The sequence below is a fragment of the Squalius cephalus genome, assembly GCF_949319135.1.
Source record: "Squalius cephalus genome assembly, chromosome: 4".
Taxonomy (NCBI): domain Eukaryota; kingdom Metazoa; phylum Chordata; class Actinopteri; order Cypriniformes; family Leuciscidae; genus Squalius; species Squalius cephalus.
Window position 1 is genome coordinate 6,907,809 of NC_137125.1, and position 19,633 is coordinate 6,927,441.

General features: G+C 39.3%; 1 long non-coding RNA gene and 1 pseudogene across 2 annotated transcripts in view; one reads left to right on the forward strand and one right to left on the reverse strand.

The window, feature by feature from the left end:
* The first annotated feature begins 297 nt into the window (after positions 1–297).
* LOC307157607 (NACHT, LRR and PYD domains-containing protein 12-like) overlaps positions 298–19,633 on the forward strand; it is a 167,122-nt pseudogene continuing 147,786 nt past the window's right edge. The window contains exon 1 of the transcript XR_013824049.1: positions 298–369. The product of XR_013824049.1 is annotated as an NACHT, LRR and PYD domains-containing protein 12-like (transcript). The remainder of the gene's footprint in view (positions 370–19,633) is intronic.
* LOC307157827 lies at positions 13,666–13,871 on the reverse strand. Its single transcript, XR_013821092.1, has 2 exons — positions 13,767–13,871; positions 13,666–13,724 (listed from the first exon to the last, which is right to left on the reverse strand). It is a non-coding gene; the product is annotated as an uncharacterized lncRNA (long non-coding RNA).

A 19,633-nucleotide genomic window follows, 5' to 3' on the forward strand; every position in this document is an offset into this window, starting at 1 on the left:
CTCCGTGTAGCTGGCCCGCCATCTACTGGCTAAAAAAAAAATTGGCCTGCGGCCAAAGTTACTTGCCGACCCCTGATCTACAGTCTTCTGCAATGCCCTCCAAATCTCATGAAGCCTGACAGTGCACTTGGAGAACCAAATAAGAGACACAGAGACCAGATTGCTGCTCAGTTGTTTCTCAGTTTAATGCAGTTGGACAGAGGATACGTGTGTCAATACATGTGTTAGCCTGTTTTCTGCTTGTGTCAAAGTTGCGTAAGGAAAACTACAGAGAGGAAGAGAAAGCGTAGACAGATCACAGAATGCAAACTCAAACAGGGTGACAGAGAGCCAACACATATTTTACACTGGCACAAATATCACATCACGGTAAGTCTTCAGGAATTAATCTTCAGGATTATAATGATATCGAGCTCTAGGGATTCTGCTTTCAGTTTACATTAATTTACAGACTCTTTACAATCTGAAATATACAGAGGTGGAAATTAAACATGTAAATGTTCAACACTTCCGCTCTTCTATAGGCCAGGCGTTGATTCACAGACGATCAATTAAAGTGTCTGGATTGTGATATTTAAAGGAAGAAGGCTGAGTAAATAAAATGATAAATTATATAATGTTTTTATTTCACCTATGTGAAAATGCTCAATAATAACAATAATAATAATAATAGACTAGATTAAAAAGTTTGTCGAGACAAACTTTAAGATGGCTTGAGAAAGATTGGACCAGACAGTTTTGAAGAAGTTTAAAGTAGTTTGAAGTTTAAAGTAGTTTAAAGTTGTAAGTTGATAGATAGATAGATTTTGATCTATCTAGATTTTGGGTGGTTGCTAGGGTGTTGCTATTGCTTGGGTGTCCCTATTTTCCTGAACTGCTTTTACATGCCCTTAACTCAAAGCATTCCTGATTTTGGATCCTCCTCCTTCCTAAAGTTATGTTCAGACCACGCATCACACAGTGTTTGTGCCGCACTGGCACTGAGCAGATAGAAAAAGTAGCGATTGAACAAAACGCACAAGATGTTTTAAAAGAAGAATTAAATGTTGGTCAAACCGCTATTAGAGTAGCTGAGTCAGTGTTGTCAACCAAGTGAAAAAATCCAGAAAATAAATCAAACACTGAACAAGTTACAAAAGTGTCAAAGACGAATCCCATGAGCTGTTCTGCCCTACTAAGGCAAAAGACCTTAACTCACCAGAGTGTGAAACTGAGAAAAATGACTTTAAAGTTATCTTAATGTCCTGGCAATTGAGTTATAGGTATAATATTGTAATTTTCACATGTTGTAGTGTATACCTTTATTAACCCATCTACAAAAAAATGTTGAACTCAAATTTGACCTTTGACCCTTTTTCGGAAGTTACTGTATTCTGCCTTAGCATTGCCCACAAAATGACAATCGGTCATACCAAGGCAAAAGACCTTAACTTCTATTTTATAGCCAATGTTATGCTTAAAATGTAAGCAATATTAAAATTGGACTCACTATGATAAAAATGGCTTTACATGTATCAACAAGAAGTTAAAGTAGTGAGAATAGTTGGAAAAGTATGAATGGTTTTAATTAACATGAATTTCATAAAACAAAGTTGATTAACATCACTAAAGTATAAAAGATGTGGAACATTTAAAGTTTTTTTTTTTGAAAAACTGACTCTAAAACTGAAGTGTGTGTGCGTGTGCGTGTGTGCGTGTGTGTGTGTGACTCGGTGTGTGTGAGAGAGAGAGAGAGGTGCGGGCGCGATCGAACAGTGGGATCGCGTCCGCGCCTCTCTCTTTCTCACGCACGCACGCACGCACACGCACACACACACACACACTTCAGTTTTAGAGCCGGTAGCAAGTTTTAAAAACTCGTGGTGGATGTAATGGATTTGCCTTCTCGTCGGTTGTTTGACATGGATTTTAACCAAGGTTCAACAAAAGGTAGGCTCTAAATTATTCCTGTTGCTGGTGTATAATGGTGTGTCGTTGCGGCTCCAACCAACCAACTCGCGTAGTTTTCAGTCAGTGGACTGTCATTGGCAGGCGAGAGCTAGCTATGAAGCATATTTTATTTCAGTTGTACATGTAGCTTTGTTACGGGCTGTGAATTAAGATATCATACAAGCCTGCTCTATTCAGCGCTTGTTACTGGATAAATTGTTGATTATGGCTCGAAAAGTGTTTGTGTCTAGTTTGTGAAGTAGTATCGCTAGCTTAAGGCTACCGCTAGCTATTATTGGATGTTAAAGATTCAAAGCCATCTCCACCATCATTTTCCCCCGAGAGTATGCCATTCTTCAAACCTAACAAAAGCAATCACTGTGAAAAATGTACGTGTGTGTCTGAGGTGATTTAATTGCTACATCATAACCCCGTAACTCCAGCGCGGCAATACTTTGATGGTCGATGGGTTAGAAAGGCAGAGTGCCGTAACTTCACGGCAGCGCACCCGTAACTTCATTCGAGTGTTCAGGAGCAGCGAGAAACGAAGGCATAAAGCCGTAACTGACGTTACGGGCTTCTACCATAGTTTCCCCTTGGCTTTTTGAAGTTACGGCAAAAACATAATCTTATTCCACCCAAAAAACAATCGAATTGAAACTTGATGTTTGTCTACATGATAAAACTTATGTTTATTGTCCTAAAAGTTACAATAACTCATTTTCGCCAAAAATTGAAGTTACGACCTTTTGCCTTAGTGCGGCAGTGTTCTTCTCAGTCAGATGATGGGTTGAGGAACACAAAGAGTCTGAAAGTGATGTTAGTGGAGACACAGATGGATGTGGAGAGTGCTTACTCTTTCATAAAAATTCAGTCCTTTTTACAAAGAACCAAAGGCTTGAGATCAGTTAAAGTTGATGAGTTTTTCCCAGATCTTAAGTTGTTCCTTGATTCAGTTTAACTATTCATGAAAATACAGAACACCCCGGCCAACTGACCTTCACAGACCAAGACATTTTTAGTCTAAATAATGTATGATTAAAAGTTAAATAGCTAATGATGGTTAAGTGTCTTTTGTTTTTCTTTTTCTTTGTTTTGTTATCCTCTCTCTTTTGTTAAAGTGCAAATTAGCATTTGCTATGTGTGACATAAAGCTGGGTTCTTTAAACATCAATGGTGCCAGAGAGGATGCAAAGAGAGTTTCCCTTATCAGTTTGTTTAAAGTTAAGGAATTAAATGTAATTTTTTCACAAGACATGTACACATGATTCTGAAGAGTGATGAAGAATTGAATTAGGTGTTTAAGTTTAAGGTTGATGACTTTGACTACACTGTGCATGTAACATCAGAGATGATGAAATGCTTTGGGTGTGGGACTGTAGGGCATGTTATTCGCCCATGCCCAGAGAGAGCAGGTGAGATGCAGGCTGTTAACACAGTGGACCCGCCGAAAGCGGAGCCTCTTTACCTGGCGAACCGCAGAGAACCATGCAGGAAGAAAACCAAGATGATAGCGATCAGGAGAATGAGCAGATAGAAAATGTAGCGAGTGAACAAAACGCACAAGATGTTTTAAAAGAGGAATTAAATGTTGGTCAAACCACAACTAGAGTAGCTGAGTCAGTGTTGTTAAATGAGTAAGAGGTTTTGTTGGTCGCTGACATTTCCAAATTTAAAAAACCCCAGAAAATCAATCAAACACTGAACAAGTTACAAAAGTGTCAAAGGAGAATCCCATGAGCTGTTCTTCTCAGTCAGATGATGGGTTGATGAACACGAAGAGTCTGAAAGTGATGTTAGTGGAGACACACAGATGGATGTGGAGAGTGCTTACTCTTTCACCAAAATTCAGTCCTTTTTACAAAGAACCAAAGGCTTGAGATCAGTTAAAGTTGAGTTTTTCTCAGATCTAAAGTTGTTCCTTGATTCAGTTAAACTATTCATGAAAATACAGAACACCCCGGCCAACTGACCTTTACAGACCAAAAAACCTTTACAGTCTACAAAAATATGATAAAAGTTAGCACAAATAACTAATGATGGATAAGTGTCTTTTCTTTTTCTTTGTTTGTTATCCTCTCTGTTTTGTTAACATTAACATTTGCTATGTGTGACATAAAGCTGGGTTCTTTAAACATCAGTGGTGCCAGAGAGGATGCAAAGAGAGTTTCCCTTTTTTCACAAGAAACATGTTGAAAATGAAACTGCATGGAAGAAAGATTGGGATGGGGAAGTTGTTCTCAGTCATAAGAGTAGTAACAGTGGTGGAGTTGGTATCCTGTTTTCATGAGATTTTTTACCCATTTCTTGTGTTACTGAAGAAATCATTGAAGGTCGCTTGTTAAAATTATCACATGGCTTGGTTGAATTCTAATGTAGAATGCGGTGTGATATTTCTTGATATCAGACGCTGCGAAGTATAACAGAGCGTTGCCATGAGAAACAGAGCGTTGCTATGGACGCAGGATTCTAACCGTAGAGACGGAACAGACTATTTTCTTTAGCGGAAGCAATACAATCATTTTTAAATCAATAAACTCCTTTTTAAATCAATATTTTGTGTCAAATTATTGATTTATTTGGTAGGTAGCCATGTACCCAGCTAGCAAAAATTGTGCGGGCAGAGAGCGGCCCGATTAAGGCTAAAACACTCGGCCGATCCTCGGCATGAATCTAGGTCCGATTGCTCTGCGAGCGCTCGGTTTTAACGCGGCCCGATTAAGGCTAAAGACACTCGGCCGAGCGCTCGGTTTTAACGCGGCCCGATTGCGGAACCCCGAGTGAGAGGACGTAAGCTCGCCTCCAATCCCGTTCCTTATTTGAACTTTATTGATTTCCATTCATGTCAGGTTAATACTAAAATTGCTTAGCAGACGTTATTTATGCAAGATAAACAAAGTAAAACAGCACAAAGAAGACAGGTTTCATGTTTAATGCATTTTTTTATTGGACCACACTACAAAAATAGGATAAACACACTTTTTAATAACAGATTTGAATAGAATAGAAATAATATCACAGCATTAATGTAGAATTCAAGGAGTTCAAATACCATTTTCCAATGTCAACATTTTCACTTTGAAACATTTAATTCTGGCCCACCTTGTTTTTGAGTTGTCTACGCACACACTTTTTAATAACAGATTTGAATTGAATTGAAAAGAATAGAATATAAATAATATCACAGCATTAATGTAGAATCAAGGAGTTCAAATACCATTTTCCAATATCAACATTTTTAACTTTGAAACATTTAATTCTGGCCCACTGCGTTTTTGAGTTGTCTACATTGTCTGCCTGTTCGACCTCTGGATCGGCCACCATCCCTATCAGGGGCTAACTGCCACCTGGTGATGAGGAGCTCTATTTCCTTTTCTGTAAATTCTTTGGTCAGGGCATTGCGGCGGACTGCATCTGAGAAAAACACAAGATAGAAGAGGGCAGCATGACCATGTGATGTTACTCAGCAACCACCAAAACTTAATTTGGATGCAGGGCAAAAGTTTAGGAGCACAGTCTAAAATTTAGGAGCACCTTCTGATCAATGACAAATTAACCTTCTCATTAAAAGGCGATATTTGATAAAATTACTTGCCGGGGCATTTTTTTTTGAAAAAGCGCATATTCTTAACTAAATCACAGCCTTTGTTATTTCATGATAGCACTATGCTATATTATGATTGTAAATGGTTTTAAATAGATAGCGTAGCCTTAGAAAACGGTGTAATAATGTTATTCATGGATTCTCGTCTGTGGAATGCGCCACTTACGGTATTTTGCCGGTTACTCAACACGGGTAAATTGCAATTGAGGATTTTTTTAAAATCGAGTACTCTACTTTAATCGAGGAATCGTTACAGCCCTAGTTTCAATGGAGGGTGCACCCATAGAACCTGATCAGGTCAGTCGCACTGGTGCTCCTAAATACTTTGTCAATGTCACAGCCAGTAAAAAAAAAAAAAAAAAAAAAAAAAAAAAATAGGTCGCACTGTAGAGCCCTGGGATGTCACCACAGTGCAGTTATCCAGCACTGACACTCACCCAGAACCACACTTTTAATGAGTCTCGCCAGCGAAGTGTTCATTGCTCTTTTCAGGACCTGCCCCAGAGTGTCTTTAAGAGTCATGCCTCCAAGAGTCATGCCTCCGACCATTCCAAGGAGAACAGTCTGAAACAAAGACATGTAACTCGTTAGTTATTTAAGGAATATAGCATGAGGGAGAGTGGGGACTGACTTTTAGGAATGATCTGATTAATGCATAATTTAACTCACCAAATTATTCTTCTCCTCTGGATTCTTTAATGTCTCCTCCAAACATTGTAGCTCCTCAATAGTTGAAAGTGGGAGCCCAAAATGTGTTGGGTCTGGGGTGAAGTCTGGAACTGCTGGAGATTTTTTTGAGCTGCATCAGGATGAGCAACTGCTGCTCTCTGATAGAATCAAGCTGGATGAGGATCTCCTTAGCAATTGCTGTAAGACACAAGAAAAAGCAGGCATAACAGATTAGTAGCAAAACATCGTACGTAGATATGTCAGAGTAAACCGAGAGAGATCACTTTGTAGAATTCCTACCTGTAGGCACAGCCTCCCGAGAAGACCTGTTTTTTGTGTCTTCCATGGTGTTGTTTTCCATGGTTGTGTTGACATTTCTGCCTTTATAACTGAGGGGATTATAATCAGAGGAAGGTTAAGTTTAAAATAAAAATGTTGAATGTAATATATTTTTCTCCTGGTCCTTATTTTAAATAGGTCATAAAAAAAAAAAATTCAATATTATCGATATCGACCGATATGAAAAGCTTACATCATGATACAGTTTTCAGCCATATCGCCCAGCCCTAGGGTAACTTAGCTAATAAACTTTTCAAACCTGCCTGTACAGACCGCATTTAGCCAATGGTAATGTTGATGTTAGCTATAAAGTGCGATTTCAGTTTGCGCCATAAACGTACAACTAGAGGCCAATTCACACCGCAGACAAACACCAACAAAAAAAGTCACCAACAAAAGTTGGCCGTTGTATTCAGAATGTTATGAAAAATAAGTGTCATGTTCACACTGCCCCAACAGACACCGACAAACTCGAGCACCCATGGAAAAACATGAGATATCCATTCATTTTAACCAATACAAGTAAAAGATTGCAGCTTTCAGACACAACTTTCTTATCGTTTAATATTGTTAAATGTCGAGAATGCATCTGTTACAGGCCCCTGTGCAAAAGGCCATTAAATGCACTTCACGACGTCATGTCACAGCGTTCACAAAATGGTAGTGATGTTACATATGACACTGAAGCTTCGATGCGTGTATCACATAAGCGACACAGTTTGTAGTGAAGCCCCGTATCGAGGCGTGTATTGGTTTACTAGAGTCACGTGATCGATGACAAACGAAGCCTCACTTTCTGTCCAGTCACGTGCGCGTTTCGCTTTGGGTGTCAGAAGGCTCGAACTTCAGATCGTATTTAACGAGTCATTGTTGGCTCAGTCTGGTTGATATATACAATTATTGATATTGACATTTAATAACAGATGATACTATCAGACAATGTCCTTATTCATTGTGTGTGTGTGTAGAGAGAGAGAGAGAGAGAGAGAGAGAGAGTAGGCCTACATTAAATCTTACTGAATCATATAAGCTTATAAACTATTATATTTTATTGTCACACTTTAATGGGAAAATGAATTTATTTAATGAACAAATCAAACACAAACATGTAAGGCTTTTATTTGTACACATAACATTTAAACTATGGAGTGTGTTGTGGTTGCTTCATCTGCCAGACCTTCTAACTTCTGCTTTATTTTAAATAGGCACCAGATGGCGCTGTTCTCGGCGCTGTTCTCGACACTCTCGAAGCTTTGAATCTTTTCCCGGAACAGTCAAGGGAAAGCCTCAGTGATTCATGAGGCTTCATTTCCCCATCACTACAAAATGGTGGACGGTCTGCACATAGATCTTCACAACCCAGAACATTAATACACAAAATATTTGCAGCATGAACATATACATCGGAATTACAGGACTCGTGTGCATATTAAGTTGTTGTATCATACCTGTAAAAACAGGAGCAAACGTGTCAGCGTAATCATAATCCCCAGCAACTGTGAGGTCGCCGGCGCAGCTGCTCCTCTATAAGAGTCCTCAGTTCATTTTCATAATAAGAGTCCCGATCTCACTCAGCAACAGACATGACCCAGCTTTCAGCAGACCAAAGTCCCACATCATTCCTCTATTTACATAAGTAAAATAAATATTTTCTTACAGGATCAAAATGTGCACATACTTTAGGACAAAACGTGTCTGTTGGCGTTTGTCTGTGAATTGGCCTTAAGCCAGCTAACATTTGTTCCACTTTATTTTCTTCCACAGATCAAAGACTGTGCTCGTAAATATTATTCACGTAAATTGCATTCAATAAAAATGGTGTCTAGACTAGCGACTAATTCTTTGCCAACTAGCAGAACGAAAATATGAGCTGCTAGCGCAAAAACAGCGCAGCTAGTCAATGTTAGCTTCGTTCGCGCCATAAAAGTAGCTTTCATATTACCCCCATTTGCACTACTTTACTCAGACAAAAATTTTATATTGTTGTCCTAATTTAATTTAAACGGATCAATAATAATCAACATTTAATCAGCAACAGTTCGAAATATGTAGGATTTTAAGGGAACTGATTGAAACTATGCTCGGCGTGAAATGTTGATGCTTTTTAAGGAATTTGAACACAAGACTTACCTCAAGTTCACCGTAATGGCGTAGGATCGAAAAGGGATGATTTTAAGTCAGGCGTTGAGTTTTATCTCACCGAAAGTTGTGCACATGTCACTCAGTGCTGACGCTTGCTGCAGCAACTGTCGAAATCGGCTTCATACCGGTAAACGCATCTGAGCCGAGCGCCCAGAGTTTAACCGTCACTGCTGGTAAACATTTGAAATAGCCAGTAAAATGAATTTTAGACTCAGTGTTGCTAACAAGATGTTGTGCATGTAGGCTACCCATCCTATCAACCCAAGTAAACACAGGATAGTCTACATCTTAAAAATTATGTTGGCCGGTAGAAAAATATTTTGGCCGGCATTTTGTTTCTGTTACCCACCATTGGTAAACGAGCCAAAAGTTAACAAAGTTGTATGTATAGATGCCTGCCTGCAGGTGGCAAAGTGACTTGGCTTTATTGCGGTTGCCACTACTCAGCCGATGTGCGACTGCAATCACCGTGACTGTGCGAGTGATGACCAAGCGCCCATGCATGTTTAAAATACACGTAAAGAATGATCTTCATGACAACTAAATATTTTTGCTATGGTTATAAATATTAAAGAATGCTCTGTGCAAAATGACACTATTATTATTATTTACCGCAGATATTTTGTTTTGGACAACGACATTCGACGAGTAGCCTATAACATCCTAAGATACAGTCAGGAATTTACGTAATTTTTAAAATAATTTTTATGTTAATTATTGCTACATTAAAACCCATCCTTGATTTAACCTAAGCCGAGTCATTTCCATTTCCAGAAGTGGTCCAGATACAGCAGAGCCGAGTTACCAGTTACGGTGAACATGAATCGGCCCAGTGCTTTACAGCCGTAACAGAAATGCATGTGCCAGAGCGAGCTGCGGGCCACAATCGGCCCGGTTAACACACGCCGATGCCGAGTCTGAGCCGCAGGCGCCGCGGGGCAGCCGAGCTCGGGCCGATTATATATGCTATCTGGGTAATAAGCTGGATAATGTAGAGTGAGGCAGTTGTTATAGCGAATACAACCCCTTCAGGCTGATTCAAGACCCCTCCGCTTCACATCCTGATCAGGTCCCAAATTAGGCTATTTATTTAGGATTTTGTGTCACAATTATGTCAGTATAGACATCGATTCATCTGTTAGTAGTGGTGGCCGATACTGCAAAATTTGGTATCGATCCGATACCAAATACATATAGGGTCAGTATTGCCGAAACCGATACGATACTTTTTACTAAAAAAATACTTTTGTGTAGGGGAGAGCAGTATGTCATTATTTCTGAGGTGAATGAATGATCAATTCTTTAGGCAATATTTTTTTATTAATGTATTGAAGTGCACAAAATTATTAGTTAGTAGGCACTGTGGAATGAATGCTTTACAGCAGTGGTTCTCAACTCCAGTCCTCGGGACCCGTTGCTCTGCACATTTTGTATGTCTCTCTTATCTGACACACTCAGTTCAGTTCATGGAGTCTCTCTTAACGAGCTGATGATCTGATTCAGGTGTGTTAAATAAGGGAGACATACAAAATGTGCAGAGCAGCAGGTCCCGAGGACTGGAGTTGAGAACCACTGCTTTATAGCGTTTTTAAAAAATAAAGAAAGAAAGAATAACACATCTCTCCCTTTTTTCTGGTTTTAAAAGCAAATGAAATAAAGTGAAATAAAGTGCACACAATTATTACTGAAGAACAAACAAAGAACAAATATACCTGTGCAATTACATTCCCTGAGCCTCCCTTCTGGGCCCTGTCCCCTGTTCAAGTCAGAGGTTTTAATTGAGAAACAACAACATATTTACATTTTTCTGTTTTATGGCACTTCTTCTATCGCTCACTAGCTGTCCTGCCTTGGAGAAGATTCTTTCTGATGGAACTGATGTGCCAATGACTCCCAGGTGTTTCCTTGCTAGCTTGCTTAGAGAGGGGAATGTTGCCTCATTCTTTTTCCACCAAAGAAGTGGGTCTTGATCCCTTGGAACTGGCTACTCTTCTGTGTAGCGTCGCGTTTCAGTTAGGGAATCTGTGCCAGTTGTGCGATGCTGCTGGGAAGCCAGTACTTGAGAATCAAATTCCATCCATATCCCACCTTTTGCAGCAGCCCCTGCAGGGGAGCATGAGGTAGTCGCAGGAGCCATTGATGAGGCAGAGCTGGTGGCAGAGCTTGAGCTTGGTTCAGGAGGGGTTGACATTGAAGGGGCCGAAGTCTGGTTGATCAACTTCATTTCAGTGATGAGTCGCGCTTTCACAGGTTCAACATTTGCCATATCGCGGAACCCAAGGTTTTTAAATCTTATGTCTAGGTAGGTGCTGACTGCAAGACCATAACAGGTTTCAATACCTCGGAAACGACTCTGACATTGTGCTGACAGCTCAGCAGCTAGGTAGCGTATTACCCCGGCGTTGTCATTAGATGCAGCTGATTTCAAAAGGAGTGATAGCAGGGGGAATCACCTTTGACACTGAAACATGTTTTTCAGATGATATTTCTCTGGTGATTTCCTCAAATGGTCTCAGGGCATCAATGGAGAGACTTATCAATGACCAATCTTCCTCGCTTAGGCACGGTGAGTTCTTTCCAAGCAGATAGAGCACAGTGGTCACCACATCCTTCTGCTCAAATTCTGTTGTTCTTGAATTACTTTGAGCCTCTCTGCTGCTCTTGTGCTGTGGTGAAAGAAGGTTACTATAGCACTACATCTGTGTTGGATGTCCAGAAGACCAGGGAGAGCCTTAATGGAGTCTTGCACCACTAAATTTAAGGTGTGTGCAAAGCATGGATAATGTTTCCACCCTGCTCTGTGCACAGCAGCAACCATATTGGCACCATTATCTGTGATTACGGCCTGAACTTTGTCTGATATACCCCATTCATCAGTGATTCATTTCAATTCTGAACAAATGTTGTCAGCGGTGTGTTGTCCTGAAAAACTACAGGTCTCCAAGACATATGCTTGTATTTGCCAGTTTTCATCAATAAAACGGCATGAGACAGTTAAGTAAGCCTCTGTGGTTCTTGATGTCCACATGTCTGTTGTAATTATAGCACTGTTTGTACCATCCAGAGATTGTTTCACTTTTGAACGGCACTCTACATACAATGCTGGTATGTTCCCCACGGTTAAACTTTTCCTACTTGGAATCTTGTAGCGTGGATCGAGGGTATGAACAAAATCCCTAAAACCCTCATCCTCAACTATAGAGACAGGTTGCAAGTCCTTTGCAATCATTTTGGTAAGCTTCAGAGTAATATCCACAGCTCTTGGGGAATCACCTAGGTGAAATAATAAAATGTCTCTTATAATGTATGTCAATAATGTAGCCTAAATATAGCAGGTCACATAAGCAAAAAATACTATATTTATAGATAACACGTTTCAATGGGCTGCATATATTATTTGAATGTCTGAATATGATCTATACTAGGCCTACATTTTGACAACAAAATGTGTGTGATTGCTCAACAACATTCATGTTTATTTTCTAGCTTATCAATAAATGCGGTAATGATGGACATGTTTGACTAGATGGAAGCAATCTGGAGTGCATGATAGCCTTTATGCAAACATATGGACGAGCCAGTTGTTATCTTAGACAACAGCTCAATATAGGTGTTTGCCATGCTAGACAATAGACATTATATTAGCACACTGTTAGGCTGTAGGCCTAAATCATTTTTCAAGTTTTGGTTTACGACTTTCCACATTTGCACAAGTGTAATCTAATGTTAGAGGGGGGTGCGCGGGATAAGTGAATATAACCCAGGTCTAAATGTAAGAATTAAAGTTAGTCAGGTTTCTCTCAGCTTCGCGATGTCTTATTCTTGAACAATCACACTAACTAATGCTGAAGATGCGATATGACATGACTAACATAATATTAGCCTACTCTTACAAGCTACCTGGGTATTCTCTGCCTCTCTGAAATGACTCTCCCAACGAACTCTGTCTCTGTGCCGGGGGTCTGGAAGTGGATGGATTTCCCTCCTCATTTCTTCGTTTTTGTAGCTCAGCATTTTCCTTGTCATGTGTTTTTAAGTGTTTGTATAGGTTTGTAGTGTTGCCACAGTATCGAATGCTCTTTTTACACGTATCACAAGTTGCAGTACTATCATTTAGTGCCATAAAATAGCTCCACACAAGGCTTCTCTTCCTCTAGGCCATCCTGATCTCTCATTCAATGTGCTATCAGCCTCACACTGTGGCCTTCGCTGCTCCTTGGCGCGTTGTGTCAGTGAGTCACGTGACGACACAACAACGAATCACAGCAGAGCAGCAGGAGGGGGAGGAGGAGCAAAGTGGGCCAGGATGTGAAAGCAGCCTTTGCTCAGGATTGTAGAGGTAGAAGACATGAGCAAAGTATAGTGAACGTAGAGGAGAGATATTTAAATTAAAATATTGATTCAATTACAATTGTATCGATCAGATACCAATACCAGTGTTGGCATCGATACTATCGATATTTAGATCGATCCGCCCACCCCTATCTGTCAGTCACTACTGGAGGTGTCACAAGTTCACAACATACGGTGACATGTTCTGCGACTCTGTGTCAGTCAGGTGTCGTGTCAGTGTCAGTGTCAGTGTGTCGCGATAATGTCAATGATACGTCACTATCCACTGGCACATGCCAATGAAGACCGGATGTGCCAATAAGTAGAGTGACATGTGAGTGTGTTTTCTGAAATGTCGTTGTGTTTTCTGAATTGTTATTGTGGTTTCTGAATTGTTATTTTGTTTTCTAAATTGTCTTGTGTTTTCTGAATTGTTATTTTGTTTTCTAAATTGTCTTGTGTTTTCTGAATTGTTATTTTGTTTTCTGAATTGTTATTTTGTAACATATTACAAAATATTGAGGCCAAACATAAAATAACATTATAAACTCTCAGTTCACCACGTGACAGCAGCAAGCAGGCTCCTGATTGGTTAACGCGGCGCGAATTGACGCAGAAGTTCAGATTTTTCAACTCAGGCGGCAGACGCGAATTCGCGTCAAACGCGTGAATGCACAAAAAGCACAATTCGCGCTTAACGCGCCAGACGCTCAATTCGCGTCATTCGCGCGAACTAGACGCCGCGTTTGACGCGAATTCGCGCCGCAAGACCTCCAGACGCGCGTAAACGCGTCTTACCATTGACTTAACATTGAAATCACTCGCGCCAGACGCATATTCACGTTTGGTGTGAACGCAGCATCAGAGCTAGAGGGTTTATGCTTCTCCGACCGGACTACACTAATTTTAATACTAGTCCTATGGTTATACAAACATGCTAGTTGTATCAGTTTTCTTGCCGCTAGTCGGAGATATTGCTGTAGGGTGTATGCTTCCCCTGCCAAACTACACTAGTTTAGCAATAAGTTCTGTGATTTCTACAACATGCTAGTTGTATCAGTTTGTTGCCACTAGTCGGAGCTATTTCTGTAGGGTGTATGCTTCCCCCGCCAAACTACACTAGTTTTAGCAATAGTTCTGTGATTTCTACAACGTGCTAGTTGTATCAGTTTGTTGCCACTAGTCGGAGCTATTGCTGTAGGGTGTATGCTTCCCCACTTCAACAAATAACTTGTCTAGTGATCAGAATTTATTCAAATCTACATATTTGTGACTAAATATATCCAAGCATCAGCATCACGCTTGTTACATTAAACCATCCAGCTGTATTAATGACATGTGTTGCTAATTTTGTGTGAACCAGAAGTTTCCACCAGGATTACTTCAGTATTGTGTACCTTCAGTACTTATTTCCAATGAAAAATTAAATCTCTATCTCTTATCTCTAGCTCACAGGCATCACTCAAAGAAACTGGAACTGGATGCGGATATACAACAAGCAAGCAGCTGATTAATTTTGCAGCTGATTAATCTCAATTTTCACTTCTTTATTTCAGGTGGTATGTCATTCATTGCAATATGCATGTTTACTGCTAAACATTTCGGGTATTGACAACATGCTTGTTGCTGTGGCATATGTGGGTATTGGCAACATACTCGTTTAAGCCATCTAGGTAAGGGCAACATACTTGTTGCTTAAGGCTTTCTGGTATTGTTGGTAGCATGTTGTTGCTCAAGCTTTTCAGGTATTGGCAACATGCTTGTTGCCTTGGCTCACTCAGGTAACTACAAAAGCATCCAGATTGCGCTGTCAGTTGGGTTTGGGGGATATTGGCATATGGTTTTGTTTTGGGGGGTTATTGCTGCTCTCCCTGCTCTTATCTATGCTAGGCTGCATGGATGCGCAGGGAGTTCTCGCCCAGAACGGAACCATACCGCCAATCCAAACTGTATGCTAATTGTCAATCGTATTTGACGGTAGTGGTCCTGACAGAATTGGCATTAGTGGAATTGCACAAGCATGGTTTAAATCATACTTATCTGACCGTTATCAGTTTGTAGCAGTAAATGAAGAGATGTCTCATCGATCACAAGTTCAGTATGGCCGGCGTACCACAAGGCTCAGTACTAGGACCGTCGTTGCTGTTCACTCTGTACATGCTACCCTTAGGAGATAACATTAGGAAGCATGGAATCAATTTTCACTGTTATGCTGATGATACTTAGCTCTATATTTCTTCAAAACCTAACGAAACTTACCAATTTACAAAATTAACGGAATAGTAATTTCCTACTACTAAATTCTAAAAAAACAGATTCTAATTATTGGACAAAAAACTTCCTCACGTAATAATCTAGAATACTGTCTAACACTCGATGGCTGCTCTGTCAAGTCTTCGTCGTCGGTTAGGAACCTAGGTGTGCTCTTTCATACCAATCTTACCAAAATGATACCAAAAAGGACCTTCGCCTGGACCCGATGTCATAGCGGGGTGCTAAAGTGCCAACTAGTCTCTCCCTATGGAGGATCCCTTTACCACTCGACAGATAAACTGTTGTCGGGAAAATTCGGTTCGCGTATCTACCCCGAAGTGATACAATTCTGTATCAAAATGTTAAGGCCAGACAAGTAGTTTTTTAAGGCTTGGTTTGTAGGGAATTACAAACCTGCGCACATTTATTCAAACGTGCACACCAATAGACTGAACTCGTAATACGCATGTGCACGCCATCAGCGTTTGCACAGGTTTCGCGTTTAAAGTCTGTGTAGAGTTTCCTGTTAAAACGGTGTCGTGTTAGCGGCCCCTAAGTTAATAACTAATGATCGTTGCGATGGAAGTGAATCAATCAAATTAACTTTAGCTGGAAAATAACTTTATTCAAGAACTGCTATAAAGCCAAAACAATCTCTGTTACTTTAAACTATCCTTGTATCTCTGTAAAGCCGCTTTGGAACAATCTACATTGTTAAAAGCGCTATATAAATGAAGATGACTGACTTGACTTGACTACACGATTGTCATGGCCAAAATAATTAATGATAAAAATATATTACAATATCTATAGTAATCTTGAAGAAATATAACGCTTTCAGTCAAAGAGCCTTTATTTTGTTTATTTTGGTTAATGAATCTCAAAAGTGCATACAAATGGAAATGCTAACCATTTTAGCTTAGCACTAGCAGGGCTGACAACTTTGAGTTTAGCTTGCTGTGGGGATTATGGAGCGGTATTTATTGTTTGAATTTTGTAATAAAAAAAGCTGAAGAAAGCTGAGACTTTTTCATATCATAGTAATCTGCTCTTGTCTGTTGGTGTCAGTGTCTTTGCTCTGTGATTTTTTTCACTGCGTGAGAATATGGTTGTGTAACATGAGTAAGTGTGTGAACAGTGTCAATAGCGTGAGTCTCGCACTGAATGTCTGAGAGTTGGCTGCACTGGCACTAGTCTACACTTGTAAGTTTTTCTCCCCGAATCATGGAAGCAAACAAGTTATTTTGCCAAGAGATCTCTAATTACTAGGGCTGGGACGATACACCCATCTCCCGATTCGATACTATCACGATACTTGGGTGCTGATACGATATGTTCTGCGAATTTTTTTTTTTTTTTTTAAACAATTGCGATTCTACAAGTATTGCGCTTCGATTTTGCAATATATTGCAATTTTTTTTTAACACAAGACCATGGGGAAAAGTTAAATCATACACTTATACAGACCGTACATGATGTATAAGATGAGTCATATTTACAAAAACAAATCATCACATCTTTCTGACTTTTATTTCAGGACTATCATACAATACTACAGTCTCTTGAATAAATGATTTAACAATTTTTAACAGTCTCTTGTTGAAACAATGTAATCGATAAATGCGTTATTTTAAGCACCAAGTTTCTATCAAAAGCTGATTTTGATCGCTATCGTAGACATCAGTGTTCATATTTGAACTTTAAACTTTTATCCCAGTACTTCTATCATAATTTGAACTATTGGATCACATAAATAATGATACCATTAGGTTGAAAAGACTGTTTGTGAAGCGCTTTCATGACGACTCTCTCCGGGTCAGCGGGAGCGCCAACACAGATCTGAATGTTGCGATGTGATTTTGTCAAAGTTTAATAGCCAGACAGACTGAAAGATTGCGAGTGTGTCTGATGGAGATCACAGTCTTTTAAAGATGAATCGTGCAGCTCTTCTGTCTTATCTCTCTCTCTGCATATATATATATATATATATATATATATATATATATATATATATTTTTTTTTTTTTTATTATACCTTTATTTAACCAGGGAAGAAAATCACATTGAGATAGGTATCTCATTTACAAGTGAGCCCTGGCCAAGGTAGCAGCACACAGTAAACATAATAAAAACAGACAAAGTAAAAATAAGTACATAAAACAATAGTCACAACACACACACACACACACACACACACACACACAACAATAAAACAAAATTAAAAGTTAAGAACAGGTGCAGACAGTTTGGTTGAGATATAACTTAAACTCATTGATTGAAATAAATACAGTAAGTTTCAATGATCTTTGAATCTCATTCCAAGCAGTTGGTGCACTATAAGTAAAAGCAGTTTTTTCAAACTCTGTCTTCATTAAGGGAACATTTAAAAGAATATATCTACTTGAACGCAGATTATACCCTTGACTATTGACAGTTAATAAACTAATCATATACAGAGGAAGCTGGCCAACTATGGCCTTGTAAGTCAAGTCAAGTCAAGTTTATTTATATAGCGCTTTTCACAACATAGGTTGTATCAAAGCAGCTTCACAGTAATAAATTAAAACAATACATCAATGTTTGTTTCTAGTGGAACGTCCACGTTTGGTAATGCTGATCAATAGTATCGTTGATTGATTAATTAAATTAAATATCACCAAATATCCCCAATATATAAATTGTACACAAGTATAAGCCAATGCTTGTACCTTCTTAAGTGAAGTGAAGGCCAACCTACCATTTCATACAGTGCACAGTGATGAGTATAATGATTTGTATGAGTTATACATCTTAAAGCAGAGTGATAAACAGAGTCTAATGATTGAAAAAGAGCCTTAGTGGTATTTCTGTAAAAAAAAACATCTCCATAATCTAAGACAGGTAAGAAGGTAGCTTCCACCAACTTTCTCTTGGCTGACTGTGTTAAACAGGCACTATTCCGAAAATAAAACCCCAGCTGTAACCTTAACTTAGACAGCAATTGTTTAACATGTAACCAGGGCCGGCGCGTGCACTTCTGCCGCTCTAGGCGCAAAACATTTGTGCCGTCCGAATACCATTTTTTGAGCTTCGAAGCTTCGGTAGTAATGAACATCGAATATTCAAAGCTTCGAGAGGGTGCTGAACATATTCTTCTCTCGAATAAAGGCAGTATTCTCTATGTGTCTTTATGTCCGTTTGCATTTTGATTATTTCGAGAACCGTTCATCCAATCGACTTCACAAGGGAGTGCAGTGTCGCATTTGGTGGTGCAATATGGACACGCGAGACGCGACACGTTCAGAATTAATAAACTTTTAGTAAACTACAGAACAACGCGAGCAGGAAGCGGCGCACCTCACGCGGGAAGGGCTTATATAGGCTATAACGCACGCTGCACTAGTGATATAAAACGCACACACAGGTCTGTTAAATTAAGCAATACTTTAAGGTATTTTTCTGACTAACAAATTACTGACACAGTAAAGGGTAGATTTAAATTAAGAAAAACAAAATTTAAATAAAGAAAAACAAAATTTAAATAAAGAAAAAACAGAATTAAAAATTTCAGTAAAGAAAAAACTAAATTTAAATAAAGAAAAAACGAAATTTAAAATTTAAATAAAGAAAAAACGAAATTTAAATAAAGAAAAAACAAAATGTAAAATTTAAATAAAGAAAAACGAAATTTAAATAAAGAAAAATGAAATTAAGTTAAAAACGAGATTAATTTAGATTGATAATAACAGGTAAAAAGGCTAATACATTTTGTTTCTATTGTTATATTTTCCACAATGTCAAAGCAATGCAGCTTAACCCAAAACACAAGCTCAGGCATGCACTTCTGTCCACACACACTCCGCTGTTCTGCGCTCTATAGCCAGAGAACACTCCCGTTGCAGGAACACTTTAGTAGGCCAAGAGGAAGCAAATATACTATATGCGTATGTGGATGTGATTCGGGGAATTTGGCTGTTAAAAGTGTAACATTTAAAGCCACTTAAATTAACGAAATGACTCAAATAAAGATTCGTTCATTTTGATGAACGAGATCGAACAAGAGAGACAGTAAAATGATCCGAACTTCCCATCACTCAGTCATGACTCATGACTCGTGAGAGCAGGGGGCGGGGCGGGGCGGGGCGGGGCAGCAAATCATGTAGCCTATTTTGTGAATTGTTCATTCCCGATTGGCACACATTTTGCCGCCCTTACAAAAGTGCCGCTCTAGGCAATTGCCTAGTTCGCCTATATGGACGCGCCGGCCCTGCATGTAACTTGAATGATAAGTCCTCCTCCAACACAAAGCCTAGGTATTTGTAGGAGGAGACCAGTTCTATAGATTTACCCTGCAGAGTGTAAAGAGGTGGTGGAGAAGATTCACACT